Here is a 22,283-nt window from a genome sequence, read left to right on the forward strand (position 1 = left end):
TCGTGTGTCGACTCAACATTTCGAAGATTTCGCGTTTCGAAGTGTAGGAAGAAAAGTGCCCGGAGATTTTTAACACGCTCAAGAGAAGTCGCTGAGAATCTTATTTGCATACGCTCGCTTACAGACGCTTCGGTCTCGAGATTCGTTCAGATTTATTGCAGCGATCATTTTCCCTCGCCACTGAGTAAATCACCCTCGCATTGCGGATTTTTTTTCCAAATTCTAGATTTAGGCTATTTTCCGAGGAATGCGAACCTGACGCAAGAAATGGGCACTTAAGTTCGATGAAATTAAATTGGAGCAGCTACGCTGCATCGCGAAAGAACCTCTTATTATTTCTTCAACTATTTATTCCATCAAAATTTAAATCCCATAGCTTGTTAACTCGAAAAATATCCTTTTTTCACAGCAATAAATTTCCGCTTGTTATGTGATGTTAATTTTTATATTATACATTTACTCAATAATTTAATATGTATGTCATGTATCTTATAAGAATATAGCATATTCAGTGTGATTTATATTAATATCATTATTCTATTAATAATTAATGAATTCTATCAATAATTGATTCTAAATTCTTAATGCTGTAAATAAGCGCATTAGCCGATAATAAAAAAATCTAAACGGAATGATTATCGGTCAAGTAACTGACGATCGCTCATGGATCGGCAATGGTCGTTTAATTGTCGCGTATTCGCCAACCATTAATCTCCCGCAAATTAATAGCGACAATGATAACAGCGTTCGCGCACGTTCGTCGACTAGAGACGCGCTTATCGTAAACATGCGCGCTCGCGGACTCGCCGCTGCTCAGCAAAACCGGTTTCCCTGCAAGAACGGCACTTTACCACGGTACAGTACGATGATACGCGGTCGTGTCAAGACCAATTCACCGCATTCTAGCTTAACCTGCGCGAACCAACAACCAGTCGGAAACATCGTGTTCCCGCATTAGTGCGAGAGACACGCCGTTACATCTCTTTCTTCTAGTCACGAAGAACTTTGATGCACGCATGCAAGGGCATTCTGGCTGTTTACGTTATTCATTTTTTTATTTGCGTACAAAATGCGCATTTTCATCAATAATTTAAAAAAAAATTTCTTTTTCATATCATATTTCAAAAGCACGAAATATGTATAAATAAAAATATCTTGTAATGCATTTCATTGTTTCTTACGATAAAAAAAACTCATTTTTATTCTTATTTTAATTAAATATAAAATAATATTAAAAAGTAAAATTTAAAAATCATGTTTTTAATTTTTCGTATATCCTCGCAGAATATTAATTTTTATTTAATATCTATTTTTCTCTCATTTTAATATGTAGCTCTTCCTAAATGTGAATTTTATATTACGCAAACTGTTTTCAGAACTGATTCAGATATTAAAATCATAGCGTAAAGATATATAAACTTTTTTCCTTATTAAATGTTAAAATCAAAATACTTCTTTTCATGGAATCCAGTTATAACGTTAAACATCGTTATACATTCAAAGATGTCAATGATACAGCAGAGTAGCAAAAGAGCAATTTAATCCCAAAGATAATAATAAATCATCTCGAATAAATGCGGTTTTTCTGCGCAGTCACTTTTCAGCTTTGCGATAAATTTGCGATTGCTAATAAATATTTACATGCAGAAAAATAACTCGAGAAGCAATTCGCCTCATAAACACTTTTTGCCTATCGATAATATGCAACTTATGCAAATGAACAAGGAAAAATGTTATATTGCACAATACAAGCGAGTTACACTCACAAGTTATCGAGGATTTGCGGAGAGTGAAAGAAATATATCGGAAATTTTAAAATGTCTTATAATGTTTAAGAAAATTTAAACATTAAAAAAAGCATGTGTAATGTGAAAGAAAAGCGTTTTTTTTTGCATTTCATATCGCACGACGATTTTAGTAAAAAGTGACAAAATTTTGAAGGTTTTCGAAACTAAAGTTGATCGAAATGTTTCAGTATAAATAAACCTTAACCAAAGTCCCGTTTTCCCTCCTCCCGATTCGCCTTTCCGTCTCGTGTATTCGGTGTAGTCGTGAACACATGTCCGGAGAGACGAGGGGAGTCGTAATTTAGACCGAGGGTCGATGAATATTCACGTGTCGCTTTATGGTGCAACGAGTGATTTGAATTTATACATACGGTCGCTTGCTCGGTTATTCCTCTCTTTAATAGCCGCGGCTTCGCGCGTGTCTCGTGCGTAACGCCAAAATTCGAATATCGGCTGCTTATATAATTATTGAGTTTCATCGTTCTCGGTGTATCTACAGAAAAGGCTAGAGAGCGTGTCGATAGAGTTTACCGCGAGAAAACTTGTTCGAATTCCTTCCTTGGCTGAAAGGATAATACGAAAAATGAGGTGATGACTCACATAAACAATGAGCGATTCATAAACAATTTAAATGTAAATTTTTCGCGGCAGAAATGCAAGACGCGTAAGTAATAAATGAAAACTCTCTTTTTACACAGAATATATGGGATATGTATAAATATTTATATAAATTATAGTGCGCATTTATTTACAGGAACAAGTAAAAAACGCGTTGCATACGATAGTAATTTTATAAATTACTAAATTACTAAAATAGTTTTCTTCTCTAAAAGAATAAAATTTTGTTTTCATTTCTCGATCTCGCTACATCGTCCCTTTTAAAAAGTCATTTCATTCAATCACGCGAGTAGAGAGAAATTGAAGAAAAATTCTCTCCGTTTATATGCGCGATACGAGCAATTGCGGGGCAAAAGTGTCGAGATGATACGTCGACGTTGCAACGCGGACGTTGTCACGAAGCCGAATGAAAAGGACGAGAATCGATTATACGTCCTGGATGGTGTACCACCCATGGAACGCGATGGGCGCGAGTTGAGAAGAAGGCGAGCGAGCGGGGAATACGGGAATGAGAGCCAGATCGTCTGCAGACGTAGTCGGCTCGTTATTACTCGGCGGATGGATTTACGGGCCATCAGATCGTTTCGTCACAATTGGCGCTCGTAAATAAATGCCTCTTTTCTTTGCTTTTATTTTAGACGTAAAATGTACGAGTAAATCCTTTCCCTCTCGGCACGCCGTGTCCAAGTGAAACAAGCGGAACTCTTCCTGTTGTTCTCTGATTATCTGAATTTACGACGCATCATCAATAAAAGGTTTCTAAGCCCGTACTTATCCTTCCTCTTATATATATACACAATGAAATTAAAGAGGAAAAAAAAATTTTATCTCTTCTAGTATCTATAATTTCGAAAAGCATATACAACACGAGAATATCTCATATTTGACAGTACAATTAGATTTACTAATTAATGCAAGATATGTTGATTGCTCTTGTGTGTGTGTTTAGTAAATACAGGAATATCAATTGAATGCGAAATGATAATAACGATAATAAATGCCCCAAATACATCAGTCATTATTTAGTCACATTTCCCGATGGCGACTTTCGCATATATATCTCCACTTCGTCCGAATTTGTACGATAAATAACGCAATACATCGTCATATGCGAATGCGTCATCTTCCATCACGAGTTTCGGACGGATAAAATAGATTTTCATAGCGAGGCGAAAGAAAAAAAATTCATGACCGGACCCGCGAGTTTAGCGCTTTTAATTCGATCACACGTCGCTGGAGAGTGATGGTGATTTACGGTTCTGGTGACGCAAATAATTACGGCCCGTCCACGAACACGTACCATTCAACTCGTATTCGGGCAAATGCATCATCGATACAACATCAAGCCCGCGGTCACGATGTCTAGCAACGATGCGAACTATCTGTGTCCGCGCCGAGAGTTATCGGTCATCGATTCGTTTCCGGATTATTGCCGAGCGATCAGTAATTAATCCTCCAGATAAAATAATAAATTCTTACAAGACTGAATCGTGCATTCTCAAACTTTTATAAAATTATCTGAAAACACTAAAATTTTTCTCTTTCTTTAACTTTGTCTCCCTAGCAAAAAATGAAAAAATAGCTTGCATTTATCCAAGAGAGAGAGAGAGAGAGAAATTAACTTCAATTAATGTTCATAAAACCAATCTTCTATAAAGAAAAGGATTGAAAAGAATCCTCTTATTGTTAGAAATACGCATCTCGTTCATCAAAGCGTAGAAAGTAATCACGCGTACACTATAAAAAAGATTTGAGAGACAGAAAAAAAATCTCTCATCTCATAATGCATTTCGTTGCGCCGTGTCGATCGCACGCGGCACATCGGGTGCGTTTATCGGTGCGGTTTATCGTCGATTGTTGCTAATACGGCCAGCGGGCGCGAGTGCGAACGTGCGTGTAGATAAACTCCGGTTTAGCTGTCGCGCTGCAGGCGATCGACACACCAGGACCGAATTTCCATTCCACAATCTCCGCAAGCGTGCGCACCAAAAGCTCCGCGACGATCGCTGCAACTGACATGTCCTTCCGCCTTTGCCCTCCCCCTCTCCCCATACGGACACAATTGAAAATTCCGGAGAATTATTTCGCCCCGAGTTTTGCGTTTAATTTACAGAAAGACTATCTCATAATGCGAGAGAGCAAAGTTTCTTCGGTCTGAAAAATGTAAGGCATCTCCAAACTTTTTCCGCCCTCGTTTGACGCGAAATCGAAACTATATCGAGCAAACAAATTTATTTGTCAGAATCTTCTCATTATCGTTATTATTATAGATATATAAGAGAATATTGTTAACTTAATTATGTTAATTGCGAATTTGCTTACTTCGACGTGCATATTTAATTTTGAAGAGTTTTGTTTGTGCAAATGTAAACGAGGAATCGAAAAGTAGAGTTTTACGTAAGAGCTCGTAAATTTTATCTGTGCCACCATGTTCAGAAAGTAAATGCATTACGCGAGTACGTAGAAAGCAATTTAAAAGAACGGTTCTGACACGGCGTTTTATCATCGCTTGATTTAGCGGGGCAAATTTTTAATCGGCATACATCCACCGACATAAAAAAAAGCAGTAGTTTTTGAAAAATTGAGATAAAGTGGCAGGGAAAGAGAAATAAAGAGAAGATCGTATATAATTAAACGTCGCAAAAATAACAATTAAAATAACAGATTGCGATTCACGATTTAATTAGATTTGTGCAATTTTCGATATCGTGTGGTGTAGCAATTTATTAGCGATTCGATTGATTATATACATAAAGAAATTTTATTATAAAAATAAAAGAGAAAAATTATCAATATTTTATATCAGAATTAATTTATATAATATTATATCAGAATTAATTTATATAATATTTCGCGATGAAATAAATAACATACTCTAAAAATAAATAATGCATACTCTAAAAATAAATAATGCATAAATAAATAATAAATACATCAATATTTTCAATAAATAGAATAACAAAAAAATTTCTTTATCGTAATATATGATATAACGCGAATTTCTTAACAATGAAAGAAAAGATTATCAATTTTACCCTTGGAATATATACTTAATATGTACTTGATAACAAAACAACAAGAGTAATAAATAAAAGAAAATAAATAAGAAAGAGAGGAAGAGAAAGGTATAAACATATCGGTTCTCTCGATAAAGCGTGAGAAAAAAAAATTCCTTTCACGGACGGTTATCAATGACGGTATCGAGCGACGAGAAAGTTTCGATAAAGAGTAGGCGGCTTGCAAAATCACGGCTCTCGATACTGAATATTCATGTAAAGTAGAATTGTTTACACAGCTCCGACTCTACTGTCTCCTTCATTCGTTTGGTCGCATCGGTCTTCCTCGTGCTCGAAACGCGGCTTCACCGCGAAATTCTAAGGTCGCTCGATACTCGATACTGCCAACTCACACGCACGGAGAACGTGTTTATCAGGGATTTCTGGCGAAATTGGATACAGACAGTTCCATGGTTCGCGCACGATGATCGAAAATGGCAGTATACGATTAGTCTTATAAAATTCGACACGCGTGTAGCTTCAGCCATAATCGGTAACAGAAAAAGATTTCACAAAATATTCGTTATCTATATATATATATATATCTATAATATTAATTAGTATAATAAACGCGAAATTTTTTATCAATGATAGAGCGATGTTATCGCCGAAAACATCTCGCTTTTATCCTAAATGTGCTTTGATTTCCGGAGAAAGATTTATCCAACATTCGAACACGTGCGAGCGAATCGACACGTGCGTCCTTTCGAGACGTGGGCGCAATAGAAAAGAATCCGTCGATCCGCAATCTCGACGACTTATTACCGGAGTTTTCCCGAGAAATTTCGCGCGAAAGATCGCGTCGAGAAAGCTGAAATAGGTACCCCGCCCGTCGCGCACAAGCGGCCTTTTATTGGTAGAATTCCGGAAGTTCCGAAATCTTATCCGGCGCCAAGGATAATTATCTAATAGTGGTAAAGTTGCGAAACAATGACGACAAGTGCTCGCGGAGACATTTCAACGAAATGCAGAAGACTCACTCGTGTGGCGAATCTCTCGCGAACGAGCCAATTTTTGAAAATTCAATTAATTCCAGGAAGGAATGTAATTTTCTGAATCGATGAAATTTCAATTAAACGACTTATCGATAGCGGAACGTTATTAATCGAAAAATACACATCTGCACACTGTCTTTTATATGCAATGTACAAAAATAAAAGCCTGTTTATGAATCCTAAATAAGATACATTAATTTGCCGAGTAATTCGCAGAGAAGATTATCGTGTTATAAAAAATGAAATAAATAAATTATTCCGAATTGCGGCAGATTATAAATTTCACAATTTCGGAGCGCATGTGGCGCGGATTTATAGATCAATCCATCTGTCATTCGCGGATCAGGGCGGAACGTGATATTTATTTAACGTATCCGCGAATATGAATACTCGTTCACGAGCGAATGAGGTAGAAGCGGAGCATCTCTGGTTATCGTGACGCGCCTCGAGATGCGATGAAGAAGAAACGATGAAACATGAATAAATGCATCTCGCCTGCTGCTCTTCCCCACGAAACGGGGAGGGAAAAAATGCGCGGAGGAGGAAGGCGGAGAGTGCGCATCGAGAAAAATGATGTCTCTGGACGCGTGTATACGTCGACACGACGACGGCGGATAAAACTTTGTCGCTCGTTCCCCGGAGAAAATACACAGAGTTGCGTCTCCGTCCACCATTCAATGCCGGCAATTCCCGACGCGGCTATTCGGGTTGCAGCTCGCCGAAAAATGCAGTCGCAAGAAACGGTCGTTGCGCTTACGCGAGAGAAAGCTCCGCTTTATCCTCCGGCGTATATAGCGAGCGACCATGAATTTTGATGGATCCTTTTTCCCCCGCGGAGCTTTCGGCCGGAACGACGCTGATTTGCATTATGCAATTTACGTGCGCGATCTATGAGCGTGCCCGCACAGTTTCGCGATATACATGGTTGTTGGTTGCGCTCGCCGAAAGAATACTCCGTGTTTTCCTTTTTTTTCCCCCTTCCCCTATTTATTTTTTATTATCACTTGGCGATTCGCGGTTTCTCTCGCACGATATACCTGTGTAAACGTATAATGCAATTGTACGCGTCGCAAGCATGAGTCGCTTCAAATTAAAATAGCAAATATATCGTAAACAAGCGCGCTTTTAAACGCGATATTTATATATATTTCATACAGAAAATTGAAAATAAAAATAAACCAAAAGTTGCTTTTAGAATAATATTTCCCAAGAAGAGAATATTTTTAACGCGCGTAGATGATAAATAATAAAATGGAAGACGTCGCAATAATAAAAATAAATCTAGTATTAAAGAAGACTATTTTCATAATGTCTCGATTTTTTAATATCTCAGATGATTAATTTGGTAACTAGAAACTGTTGCGTGGTTTTTCATTGCACAAATGACGCAAAGTACAGCGAAATTATAAAAGCTCCCAGAGGAAGATTAATAGCGATATATATTTCATATATTAACGAACATCCAACACCAATAATCTTTTCGTCATGGTTACTTCACTTCGAAGAACATCTCTTAATTCTTTTCAGACGAAAGAATTAACAGTTAATTGCAGCCTTGCGTGCAAATAAGGCATGCGCAACGGACGTTTTCACGCTCGTGAGAGTTCGAGAATTCTGATTTTGCGCAGTAAAACACGAAAGGCAAACGGCAGACTTTAGAGCCTACCGTGTACAAGTAAACAAGAGATCCTTACCTGGTGTGGCTGCAGGGTGTCGGGGACGGCTATTAGCCAGCTGTGCTTACAGGGCGCATAAGCGCAACCTCCACCTCCGAGCTACGCCGACTTTGTCTCTGCATCCTGGAAGAAAAATGGCAAAATGAGTTTTACGCTCGTTGCGGCACGCCTCGTAATTTATTCAATCGTGCGCCAAATATAATGGATTTGTCTCCCTAAACAAGATTAAAGTACCTTACTCGAGATTTCGAAAGTTCCGATTAATGAATTTTAATTGACTACTTAAAATTGTAGTAAATCTCTCTCTCTCTCTCTCTCTCTCTCTCTCATATATATATATATATATATATATATATATATATATATATATATATAATAGAGAGTCAAAGGATTATGCTATATTTCGCGCGGGAAATCGTAGACACGACGCGAATAGCGGCCAGATGGCGATACTCAAAGTTTACATCGCTTCAAAGTTTATATTGGATTTCATATTTCATGCAACGCACATCGTCAACGTCGCCGCGTTGCGTCACGTCTAACGAAACCGCTTCCGTGATAAATTATTTATATGCCGAGGCGCTTTATCTTTGTCTGCTTCCAAAAGAGTGACGACGTCTGTTGGGAAAGACGAATGATCGATGTAGAAAACCGTGATAATACCTGTTATGAGCGAAAATCGCGTCGATCTTTACGAGCGAACGCACGGATGAACGCACAGAATATTTCTTTGTCACAAGAGACACATACCTAATTCTCTCCTTTCTATATTGCAAAAAATATTTACACACATTGCATTTAAATGGACTATTTATAATTATTTGTAATATTTATAATATTATTTAAAATATTTTCTTTATTTATAATATTTAATATAAAATAGAATATTTATAATAATATCAAACCACGAAAAGTTTGCGCGTTAATAATCGTGCCTTGGCTCTTATTTCCTTATCTAGTATCAAAATATTTATAACCCAGTTTTACGAAAAAAAAAAAAAATAAAATAATTCTATTTGTGTAAAAAATAATGACAAACATTTGATGCCTAATGTAAAGCATAGGATAAAAAATTAAAATCAAATGGCCCCTTATTTATCAATGCAGCAGTAACAAGATTCGGAAGCGAGGAGGATAAAACGATATTTCCAGGCGCCGCTGTCGAGAAACGGCGTTGCATTTAATTGTTATACGGGCGTTTGTCGAAGGCGTTGCCGAGTCTCGCGCAGCGTGCGGCGCGTGGCGAAGAAACATAATATACAGCTAAAGCCCGGGATGTGTGTACGTGCCGGGAATTCGGCTTGTTGCCGGCTGCTTATTGCCAGGATGGCGCTTGCGAAACCATTAATAACGCACGAAAGGGTAATTTCCCATCCCCCATCTCCGAGTGAGAAGGACATCGGTCCTTATTGCCGCGCCTGCCGAGACGCTGCTCTCGCGGCGGGACACAATGAAGGGCCATCAATTACCCCACGGGCCCTTCGCGATCGAATGAAGCTATTAGAGACGGCCGGAGAGCGGTACCGCCGGTACGCCGAGCTCGTAATCCCCGTTACAGCTTTTCTTCGCGGGGAGATGTGCTCCTCTTTCGCGCGCGTCGACGCGAAACGACTTAATATCTGCGTCCGATGATAAGCATCCTCTGCTCGCGCCCTGTCCATTTTTTGTCAACCGACATCCTTATCAACGATAAGAAGAGATTCGACGCTTGTGAAGAGAGCTACGTGTATTAATTAGACGATGACTCGCGCGACTATTATCTTAATTAAGCTCGCATCAATTCATCCTTAGATCCCACGCCTCTTCCGCGAAGGAACACGAGCAAGGTAAATTAATAATCGATCAAGGAATATTCTTAGATAATTAAATTTTTCTGTTCAAATTAAAAGTATTATTTTTCCTTTATACATATGAAGTATTTGCTCTTTTTATTCAGTAATAAAATAAAAATTTAAAACGATTGAGAAAACTTAAAAAATAGACATTTCACGCGCACGCGTTGAAAAAACACTTTCGAAACATTGAAGCCTCGGTCGATTGACACCAAGCGAGCGGTAGAAATAATTTCGCACGAAACAGGGGGACGATTAGTGAAAAGACTGAAACGTGACGGCGGCAACGCATCGATTTATCTCGCGCTCGGACGAGAAGACGGGCGAATTTATAGGATTATCGATTGCAAACTTGTCAGCGTCAGTCTGTTACCGTGTATTTGAACTCCCCCAAACCGAGCGAACGCGTTCCGTTTACATTTTTCCAGAGCATCCGACACACACACAACACACAATCTCGTCTACGCCGGCTCCGGCATATCGTCGGCGTCCATTGTTCGCGCGAGTTCGTTCGCTCACTCTCTCTCTCTCTCTCTCTCTCTCTCTCTCGCCACGTCGGCTTCACGTTCGCAATTTGTATCTGCCTCCGTCCCGACCTGCTGTGTTATTAACCAAACCAGACCGCGCGAGATACACATTCACAGTGCTGCCTACGACCCGATAAATCTTATTGCAAGAACGGATCGCGCGCGCGTGCACTGGAAATATCGCCCGTGAACTGTAATAGACGCAAATAAGTACGTTCTTTCTGCAAACATCGTTACTACCATCGAACCCCGATCATTATAGCATAATAACCGATCAGATTCCATTCCACGCAAATCTGTCGACTAAAGTTTAGTAAATTGCTCGGCGGAGCTACGACGACATAATGTCTTAATAAATCAATCGAGATAGCAATTAGGCCGAAGTCACTTCTCATTCTTTACTCAATATTTATTTCATAAAGTTTTCTTAAACGGAAAAGTAATTTTCTGATAATTATTTTTTTCCTATCTCAATGCTTCCTATTTCTCTAGAAATCTAATAAAAATTGTTTTTATTATTCGAAATGTGAAAAGAAAAAAAGAAACATGATTATTAATTATTCAGTAATTCTGAAGGAGCCAATACATCAAGTCCATTAGATAGTAATCACCAATTGAGAGACCTGTAACACCTTTTGGTATCGAGCTTCCAAATATTGATCGTCTAACTCTGTATACTGTTTGTGCAAACTAACAGGTCCCTCCATCCAGACATTATGGAAAACGACATGATACGAGCACATCGTGACTCAGATCGCTCCGTTATGTGGAAATTGAATCATGTCGGACGAGTCAATTAAATTAAATGCGCTGGCATATGACGACGGTTGTGCTGTGTCAAGGAGTGAAAAAACACATCTTCCACTCGCGCGTCACAACGCGGTTTCATTCATTTTCCCGTTATTTTTTTCGACCACGTCGCGTTTGCGCGCGACGCTACTCTCAAATAAATTTAAATCTCCTCGGAGTTAGGTGCTGACTCAGGTTCGCGCGTATATAGTCCGCGAGAAAAGTGCAACGAACTATCTCCGACCACGACTTTTCTAAATCCGCGCGTCTAAAAATCGCTATTCCTTTGAAAGAGAAATGTTGCGAAAACAGATATAAAAAACGAAATCTGATCGTTTCGCTCAAATTCAAGTATAGCGCAGACTGAGAATATAAAGGATATTATTCTCTGTATTTTTTCCAAATAAAAATTAATATTATTTAAAAAATTAATTATCTCGGAGCTTTGATTTTTACAATTGCAATTTTTTTTTTTTATATCATGCTAAATTTCGTTGGAATGATACGAACGTAATTTGACGTACGAAAACGCACATAGTGCGAATAAACAGAAGTAACGAAGAAGTGAGATGAAATATTGGAAGGAAAAGGGGTCGATGGAAAGGGTCGACGGAGTGAGAAATTGGTGAACGAACAGAGTTCGGAGGGGCGAAACGGTCGCGGCTGCTTTTAGCCACCTACTTCCAACCCGTTCTTTCGCCGCGCTCGATTAATTGCTAAAGTTCAGCGCGAAAACATTGGCCCGTTTATACGCAAAGTTATTAGTAGTCTTACTTATGATTGTTCCAATATTGAAAATCGAAATTATAATTAAGTTCGATAAAATAAAGTTAAAAGTTCTCGACGGGCTAACTACTTTAATGCGGGAATTTTTAGATTAATTAATAAATGAAAAACAAATATCGTTATTTAAAATTCCAGAATCAATTATCTATGAAATACAATATTTCTTTCGCCTCCAGCAGCGTTTCTCTCATCGATAAAGGGCAAGGAATTCTTATTAGTGAGAGAAAGCACAGTTTAGGAGAACGAAATCACTTAAGCTACTTGGGCGTGCATTCATCCGCAACATGGGACGTCCCCCGGCATCGTTATAGCAATTAGAGATTCGTAGTTACATTGTTTTACCATTGTCATTAGAAACTTCAAGGGAGCAGCCGGTCAATAAGGCCCCCTCCGACTCGTTAATTGATCCACCTGCTGATACGGAGACACAGTCCCTTTGAGAGATTTCCGAGAAAATACCGTCCGAATCAGTCGGCCGCATTATGCTCTTTAATGAACGACGAGAACGGCGATTGCGCCGTACGAATTTCAACTCGACGATAACGAACCACGTGAACGACGAGAAGAGAGTTTCTCGCCAATTGGTTCCGCTAGAGAATCAGGACAGACACTCTGCTCAGGATTTACGATTACCCCGTTTGATTCTGCGGCCAAGCTGAATCGTAAACACTCGAGAGACACTCTGACGTTCACCGACCACTCACGGATAAATTCCTCGAGGAGAGCAAAGAAGATTTCACGAGTAGAAAACTCACCTTGCGAGTACAGAATGTTCTTTAACTCTCGCCCGAGAGACTCGGTCATCGAAAGTTTGCAAACAACGTCAAATACGTTTGAAATATGAGAAAGAAAAACAATTTGCAAACATTACTATAGAAATTACACACTATCGTATATAGCAATCGTTAGAAATATTTGTGTATATATTTCATAAAAAAAAAAAAACAGAAAATTATATACAATGTTTATGTATGCGATAAATTTGAATAAATATTTTTTTTTTTTCTTTTCGTGAAATTTGCGAATTTAGTTCCTCAACCTTCCATTCTTATATCAATCTGTTAAAATTTGATAAAAACAAAGTTATGCACAATCGAGAAAAAATATGATAAATAAAATATGTAGATATATATAATGAGATATAAAATAAAATAAAAAAAAAATCATTCCGCAATATATTTCAATTTAATATATTGTATATATATGCAACGATTTCTCAATTATCCGATATTAAAGTTTTTTAAAGATTAATAAAATTGCACGCATCGCAAATCCATAGGTTATTGCACTTTATGTTACTTCATCTAAATGTTAAACGTTAACAGCACTTTCTCGTGATACTCTCAACACATGTTATTAACGCGTAACGCATAGCGTTCGATATAAGCACGCGCTTGTTGCCCACGAACTTGGAAAACATCGAACATATGACATCACTCGACCTCGCATCTACCGCTCTATTCCCGACTCTCGCACGCCTATGCCGTTAGGTAATACTTAATGGGTTACGCGTGTAAATACGCGTTGACCTCGTTACCATCATCCGTCGGTGCGAAACATCATGTGAAAAAAAAAACCAATCTGAAGGGAAATGTTTTAATTATGTTCCCATTCATTCATCCTGACTTTGTGCGATAAAATAAGGTTTCCAAAACTAGGCTGTATCAAAAAACAAAAATTTTGTGAAATTATTTAAATATAAATATCTTTTGAATATAATTATAGCAATAATTGCACATTTTTCACAGTCGCTACATAAACGCGCGTTAATTGTCATTACATAAAAAAAAATAAATTTTATATCATTTTTCAAAAAAAAACCATTTTTTAATATCATTTAAAGATCATAGTGCTTGTTAAAAAGATACAATAATGCACTAGTAGAACGAAAGGAAAACAATTTATACTGAAGCCGGAACGATAAATTTATAAATTTACGCCGCATTGTCGCGGCCGCGAGTGGAGTGATAAAACATCATCGAATTTATCGGCGTCAAGAGAGAACGCTGCGGCCGGTGGCCGGCGTTAATTACTCCGCGGCTCGAACACAAATTAGTTGCCCGTTACTGCCGTAGCGCCGCGAGTACATTTATTTCAGGCGTGAGATTCGATATCGATTTATTTTCGTTACGCCCAAAGGCTCTCGATTGTCATCGATACACGCTGATAAACATGACATATTATAATCCGCAAATCCGTGCGTGAATATTCAAAACAAATGAAATTTATCCTGTAAAAAGTCATTAAATTCTTAACTGCTTCAACAATCTTTAACGTTAACAAAATCAAAAAGAAAAAGATTCTCACCTATTCCTGCATTTTCCATCATATTCACTATTTATTACAATTATGTACAAGTTGAAAAAATGAAAAATAATAATTCTTGCCTTGCAGCTTTGTATTATAATAGCGTGATGTTTTTATGAAAGCGGTATGTTGTCAGAACGTGATAAATTAAATTGTAAACAACGTACGATTTTGATGATGAACGCCAACAAATGCATGAATTACGAAATGTTTGTCCGCATTTACGGCGAGTCGCGATGCTGTTTCCTCGCTTTTATACTAGGTAAATAAATTCACCTGAGAGAGTGTATTATGATGGCTTGAATATCTAAATATTCTTGCGAACTTCTCTACTTCTCGCGGAAGATATCCCCGCGGCGTTCCTGTTCTTTTAATTAAAAAGTTTCGCGCTAGAGATGGAACTCCACAGGCAACGAGATTTCTGTTGATCGTCCATTAAGCAAACTTATCGAATAATATCGCGATGTAATCCTACAAAGAATTGCGGCCTTAATCCCGTATATGGTAACATTCGCGCGAGAAACGGTCTTTTTCAGAGAAAAAAACCTGTAAGAATACATACACATATTTTTATTATTATCTCTCTTTGTTTTCACCTATTTTGCGTAATTAAATTTTTTTTACGGATACTTTTTATTGATTTATTATTTCATAAGTAAAACTTATGTAAAAATTTATTAATAAGATTAATAAATTTACGAGATATATATATATATATATATATATATATATATATATATATGAGTGGAAAATCGTTCCACTGAAAAAATAAATAATGTAATTTATAGGATTGTATTAATTATCATTTAAAATAAAAAATTATCCAAGTATGAAAAAACGCTACGATTTTAAATCAATTCTGTTGATGATGAACATAAATAAATTCAATTATTCTTAATTTGTAATTTCAATTTAATTGTAATTGATTAATAAAAAAATAAAAAAACACTCGTTTGTTATTTCCTTTTTTTATTTCTATCAATCGATTTATGAAACTAGTCGAGCATGCAGGTGGATGGCGGAGAAAGGAGAAAGAAAAAAATAATAGAAATAAAGACGAGGACGATACGACGTAGTAGGGAGAGGGAAGATTGGATCGGTCCCGACATTCCTTCAACGATGAAGAAAAGTTATCGGAGTGAAGAGGCGGGAGGGGGAATAACGGGCGGGAGAGCTGCAGCAAGCAAGCCCTCGGGGAACGAAGTCACGGATAACGGAGAATATTTTCCTCTCGAAAATCGCGCACATTGCTCCGCAGCTCGTTAGAAGTTACCCGTCCTCCACCTTCTCTCTCGCAGAGTCCACGTCACACGGCCCGTCGTTATAAAGCAATATCCCCGATTTCACGAATAAATCCAGCGAAAGGTCGCGATGACGAGAGGAGACGCTATGCGCGCGCGCGCGCTCAATTTATTACACGTCACATTGACGGGGGATGCTCGTCCCACGCTCGCGTTGCATAATGAAATGCCGGACGAGCGATTATATTTATTTCTCGGGGAATCGATACCTCGCCACGCGTCCCTCGATTTAACGAACGGATTTATCCCAGCATAAAAATATACACATGGCGAACAAAAAGAATTAATATCATTGCGGAATAAGATTTGATTTCAAAAAGCTTTTCGCATTGTTGGATCGGCGATTTTAGACGAGATGTAACGCGCGTTCGATAGTCACCAGACGAGCCGAGAAGAATCCCGTCCCCGTCCCAAGATCCCCGTACCTGATCTGACGTCATCGGTTATTTATGCATCGCCGACTAACGGCTGTTCGTTGATTTCGCCGGCCGTCTAAGAATACACGCACGCACGCACGCACGCACACACACATACTCTCTCTCCTTCTTCGCGCCGTCTCTCTGTTCTTCATATGACTCGAATGCATCGAGCGTAGGAGACAGTACGGCTGACTCTCGATTGACTCTTACGAAGTTTGTCTACAGGCTTTGTATTCGATTGTGACCGAGGGAAAGTCTACGCTGAAGTCCGGAACTTGTGTGAGAGCGGGCGTGGTACTGTATAGAGCAATTGGAATTACGATACGCAACAAGTGATCCAATCAAAGTCCTATAATTACATTTCGTCGATAAAGTTCAACATTTCCTTCTCTTTCTCATAAATGTAATAAAAGACTGGATAATCCTGAGTTCTTGTGTGTTCTGTCATTTAACTTGTATACAAATATTTACATGCTAAATTTGATGTTTATTTCACTGCGTTACAAAATATATAATGATACGATATCTCAATACATAGTTCTCTTTTTATCTTATCACTTATTGATGTATCGATGTATTCTATCTTATCACTTACTCATGTATATTGGACGATTTCTTATGTACATATGCACGCACATTTCTGTCTCGTAAGTCTCATTTTTTCGGGAACATGGCTAGTAAATTAATACTATAAATTATAAACATATATAAAATATTATAAACATTAGTGTTCGAAACCTTTTGCTGGCCAAATAGTCGAGTAATTTAAAAAACTTTAAATCGTTGAAATCTTAAGAGCCTGAAGATATGTCTGAATAATTCAAAACTTATTCCAAGAAAATTAGCAAAATAAAATTAAACGATATAATAGAAAAAGAACAAACAAAAGGTCATTATTTTTATCTGCAATGAATATTAATCTCACTTAAATTTTCCTCGAAATATTTAAACAATCGAACAATCATCAAGCATGCAATCAAATAGTTCCAATTGTTCAAAACGTAAATTTAGAACGTTTATATGTGGAGTTATAAGATCACTCTATTTGTTCGAATTTACGTCCGAGTCCTAATTGAAATCGCTGTGTGTGGAAAGCGCGCGTCTGGAGTGTAATTAACGCGGTTAGACTGCGGTATGCACCATGAATGTCACGTGCTTAATCGTACTGCGTTATCAAAGAACGGCCCCACGGTCCCGATTAGATATTATCGTGAGAAGGCCGGACGCAATTAACCGAGAATTAATTTCGTTGATTCGTTACCGATAACGAGCTCCATTTCCCAATCAAGGTCATTACCATTTCGTAATCTCATACAGAATTTTTCGTTTCGTAATTGCACAATGCACAGAACGTTATTAATCCGCGCGAGAATGCAAATTCATCAAGCTATTAAATCGTCGAATTAATTTTCATAAGCAAAATAATATTAAAATTGATTTGTTTCTGTCATCATCCGAGTAATGCCTGATATAAATTTCTATTTGTGGATTATCTTTCAGCAAAACTCAAAATATACAGATTGTGAAAAAAGAAATATACAAACAAAAATTCAAAAAAATTTTTACAATTGATTTGTAATTTTCTATACGTAATTACATCATGAAATATATTTACATCTTGCTGAATTCTCCGCGTGCTCTATCTTATCAAAAATCTTTGATGAAGCTAAGAACATCACGATACACACATGTTTCTAATCAAAAAGTTATATATATCGTTGTAATCCTGAAACTTGAATGCACAATAAAAAAAATAAAAATCTCATGCAGGTAAGTCCATCAAGTTATTATCCTGCGCATGGCGTACGAGCGCAAGCACATCACGCGATACATCAATAACGGGAATTATTAACGCTTACGTGTGCAAGGTGGCACGCGACGTTAGGAAATTGGCGCGTGTTAAATCAACGCGAACCGGGGCTTTCAGGAGCTTCCAGACGATTTCGTCTGGTATCACCAAAGCTTTTCTATACATTGCTATCAAGCAAACATTGTGTCAGAGAATTCCATTTTTATTTAAACTTCCATCATATTTTTTAATCAAATCTTTTAATTTAAAAATTATTGTGAATCTCTCTCTGCTTCCTGATCCTTTTTCAAATATGATTCTATTATAAAAATTGTAAACTGCAAACATTGTATAAAAATCATATGAGAAAAAAAAGACCAAGCATAAAGTGATTCTTGGATCGCGAGAAATTCGCGACGAACAAGGAAATCCGTGCGATTTATATGCGTCACCGGATAAAACTTTATTAACACACGCACGGCCACCTGCAGTCTGCAGACTAATAATCGGTCGCCGGCCACGTCGGAAGAGATTATCGTAAATTCCATCATTTGTGCTCGAATCGTCGAGCGCTTTCATTCTCTCTCCCTCAAGTCCACCAGCATCGATTCACCGATATCGAGTTCTGGGATTTACTCGTGCGAGAATGAACTCCGGAATTTCCGCGTAACGTAAAACGCGTATTCTCGATTCTCGTTTGAATTCCGCTCCCCCATCTCCTCCCTTACTCCCATAGCCGTTTTCCAGGAACTAACGGTGTTTTCCTTTGTTTTCCTATCCTCCTTCCACATTTCGCGTTCTCCTTTCCTGTTCCGGCCCCGCCGCATTCACGGAACGTCGCGACGGGCTGCCGCGGATAAAAGCGCGACGACGACGACGAGAAACGAGAATCGCCGCGCGAATTTACGCGACCGCGATTCACGGGTATTTTGTGGTCGCCGAGGATCGAATATTCTCCATCGCAAATTTTTATGTTTCTTAAATACACGATTTAGAAAAAAAAGCGCTGTTTCGCTCACGATATTACAAAGAACTATCTAATCAATTTTCATTCTTGAAAGAAACTTGCGTATATACTCGCTAGGAGATACCAAAAAATTTCTATTATACTCGTCGCATTCTCCCTAAAACGATTTAAATTATCGGAAGCATTTAACGAAAATCTATGTAGTACATAAGATTCCGTTTGGCAGGGTTATAAAATGCGCGATGCCCGCTCGAGTAACGAGCAAAGTGGTGGCTTCGTTATTCCATTGCGGTCGGCTTTGTGGTTGCTACTGTAGTTGGATAGTCGCGACTCGAGAGCTAGCTCAATGCACAGCGCAACAAATCGGCATTATTTCGAGAGCTGGCTAGCGGCCAACAACCCCGCATTCTCCCTCAGATTGGCATTTTAATAAGCTCGTCCCGTGTCTCGTGGGACGTTTTCATCTCGTTGCAAAAACAAGAGAATTCTTCAAAGTACTAAAACAATTTCTACCGTAAGACGATTTGTAATAATTTAAATTTGACATTGATATTCGTGATTGCATCGATTATATTAGATTAAAACTTGTGAATTATAGATAAGAGATGTATAAGACGTGATTTCTGAAATTATCACATCGCTATCTATTGTATTATTTTATGTAAAAAATTAAAATATAATATCTCAATAAACAAGTTTCAAATTATCGAAAATTAAATTTGTGTTTTAATATAAAAGTTTTCGTGTTTAAACGAAATTAGACTGCATTGCAGGCTACACTAGCAATATATTTATATTTTGTTCCAGAACACATTCTAGACAATGCAAAGATTAAAAGCTCAATCTTTCATCCATCTTCGCGGGATAAACATTTATATTTCGAATTATATCTTATTCGTCTTTTTTATCCGGTTACATCTTTTTCGTGCTCTACAATTATTCACATTCTAAGGTATAATTGATTTGCGATATATATATTATCATACGAAGAGAATATTTCACATCTTGATACGATTGCATCCACAAAATTTATTTTCAATGAAGAATAGAAAATAGTTTTTTCTTCAAATCATCTGGTGCACGAAACTCGCGCGCGATTCGCCGAAAACTTGGATATTGCCGGGTAAGAGTCAGAAAGCATTTCAATAACCACGTTCTCCAGATAACCGCGTGCGCGACTCGAGCGGCTCTTTCGATTCGTTCTGCATAAGGGCAACGAAATTCTGTCGCCTTTGCGTAGATAGTCAATCGATACCTTATCTTCGCTCTTTCTCTTTCTCCCGATCCCCGGCGACTATTCGCAGGAGCAATATTCTTTCTTGCGTCTCCGAACGCTTTCCAAGTCATCGTATTCGTCCTCTCCGATCTTCCTCGACGCTCGATTGAGGGAAAAGACGATAGGAAGGTTCAGCCGGGCATTTTCTCGCGCTCCCCTTTCGTTTTGAAGCTGGAGATTAATATTATTCCTGCCGCGTGCCCGGGCTCATCTCGCACCCGCCCAACGCGCGTATCTATATCGTATCACGCCAGGATTTTCCCGTAGGAGCATTCTTATAATGACAATAAATGCGGCCCGGGCTTGTCCGGGAACGGAATCTTTTCGGAATCTTCCGCCTGAGCTTCCCCCGCATAAAGCTATACAAAGCTCGCCTCGTGAAGGGATTTGCTTAAAACTTATCCAAAACTCGTCCCACCTCGTATAAATCCACCGCGTATATTACTTAGCGATCGCTTCGTCAATCGCTCGATTTTCGCGAGTCTAATAAACTGAAAGCGATAAGTCTCAATTCATAGTTTGCGTGTACATATAAATTGACCGTCGATATAATTTTAAAATAATTTATTCGAGTAGTACAATTCATGATGGTCACAATTGTATTCGATGCATCGCAAGCGATAAACTGGCACATTGGAAAATCGGCAAACAACGCGGCGTTTATCCGCGGCGTGGAAGCCTCAATTGGGTTCGTGCAGAAAACTTTGACCGTAGAATCATCGTCACGGATAACGGTAGCCTCGGACGTAATACCCGCGTCAAAATTTCCGCCGCTCGCCGCGTCTAATAACGTATGAAATGAGCGCTCTCGATTATCCGAAGCGCGCGCCTTCCTGCGACGAGCGTATATTAATATCGGAAAATCCCTATCTCAACGAGAGATTTCTGAGCAGACGAGCTAATTCCAAGACCATCCACACGTTACAATACAGCGGTCCGATACCGGAACCGATGCACACTCAATCCCGGAAGCCGCAAACTATCGTATTCCGCGCTCTATTTCCTTCCGAACCGCTGAATAAAGCTAAGCGTATGAGGCACCGTCGAACAGGACGCGTCATGACGGCGCTGTGTTTTGGGAGGAGATATTTTTATTGAACCGAAAAATGAGAGATCGATTTTTAACACACGTTTCAACAAACTGGCTACATACTTACTAGAACGAATGTTGAAACAAAAATAAAAAAAAAAAAAAAAATCTTTTACGATATATATTAGATTAGATAATTGTATTGTGATTTTTAGAAACAATAATGAGTTACATATATATTATTTATATATTCATGCGCATTAAAAATTATTATTTAAGTATATTATATTATCTCAAAGTGACTTTATAAAAGTTATCTAGGTTTCCTCTACACAATTACTCCTTTTCTTTGATATTGTTAAGAATATAAAAATGTAATTTTATGATAAATTGTTAAACATTTTGTTTTCTTTCGATATCAATCGGAAGCTACGGTAAATGAAATCGACTTAAAATGATCACTAAGTCCGTTAGTCTCACGTATTTTCACGCAGATAAATAACCCGAAGGTTATTGATTTAATTATATCTTTCTAGCAATTAATGAAAATAATACCGCATCATAAAATGACGCTGCACTTTTATTCATCCATGCAAAATGGATGAGAAAGAGAGAGAAAAAAAGCCCCGAAAAAGAGAGAGAAAGAACTAAAGAAACATAGAGAGAGAGAGAGAAAGAGCAGTGCAAAGCGCAATGAGAGACTGAAAATTATTATCTCGTTATAATACCCTTGATTACGGTTCGATTAGCGAAACCATTTATTCGCTATTCATAAAACTCACATTTACGCGAAGCGTGAAAATCGAGCGATCGAAAGAGAGAGAGCAAGAGAGGAAGAGGTGGGAGCAGAAGGCGAGAGAAAACAGGTAAAGGACAGGATCGAATTGACGTGCCGACCGTAATGGAATTGCCTGGGCAATGTCGGTACGATTTTCCGCGCGATTCCACTTCGTGATTCGTATTCTCTTCGTCCCGTTATATTCACGAGCACGCACGCACGCTTATGTGCGTGTGTCGGATATTCGTTATCGGTTATTATTCTCGCTTAAAAAATATGAAATATAAAACCGCGCAACTCTTTCGGTTTTGTTTCGACGATAATCAACGCGAATTTAACTCGATCGTTAA

At 38.2% G+C, this 22,283-nt stretch overlaps 1 protein-coding gene across 5 annotated transcripts in view; it reads right to left on the reverse strand.

The window, feature by feature from the left end:
• Positions 1–22,283, reverse strand: part of LOC126859005 (serine-rich adhesin for platelets) — a 163,632-nt gene that overhangs the window by 52,465 nt on the left and 88,884 nt on the right. For all 5 annotated transcript variants that reach the window (XM_050609833.1, XM_050609835.1, XM_050609837.1 and 2 more), the window contains one exon: positions 8,151–8,255. The gene's annotated coding sequence lies outside the window, so the exon portion shown is untranslated. The remainder of the gene's footprint in view (positions 1–8,150; positions 8,256–22,283) is intronic.

Source organism: Cataglyphis hispanica, chromosome 2 (assembly GCF_021464435.1).
Source record: "Cataglyphis hispanica isolate Lineage 1 chromosome 2, ULB_Chis1_1.0, whole genome shotgun sequence".
Lineage (NCBI taxonomy): Eukaryota > Metazoa > Arthropoda > Insecta > Hymenoptera > Formicidae > Cataglyphis > Cataglyphis hispanica.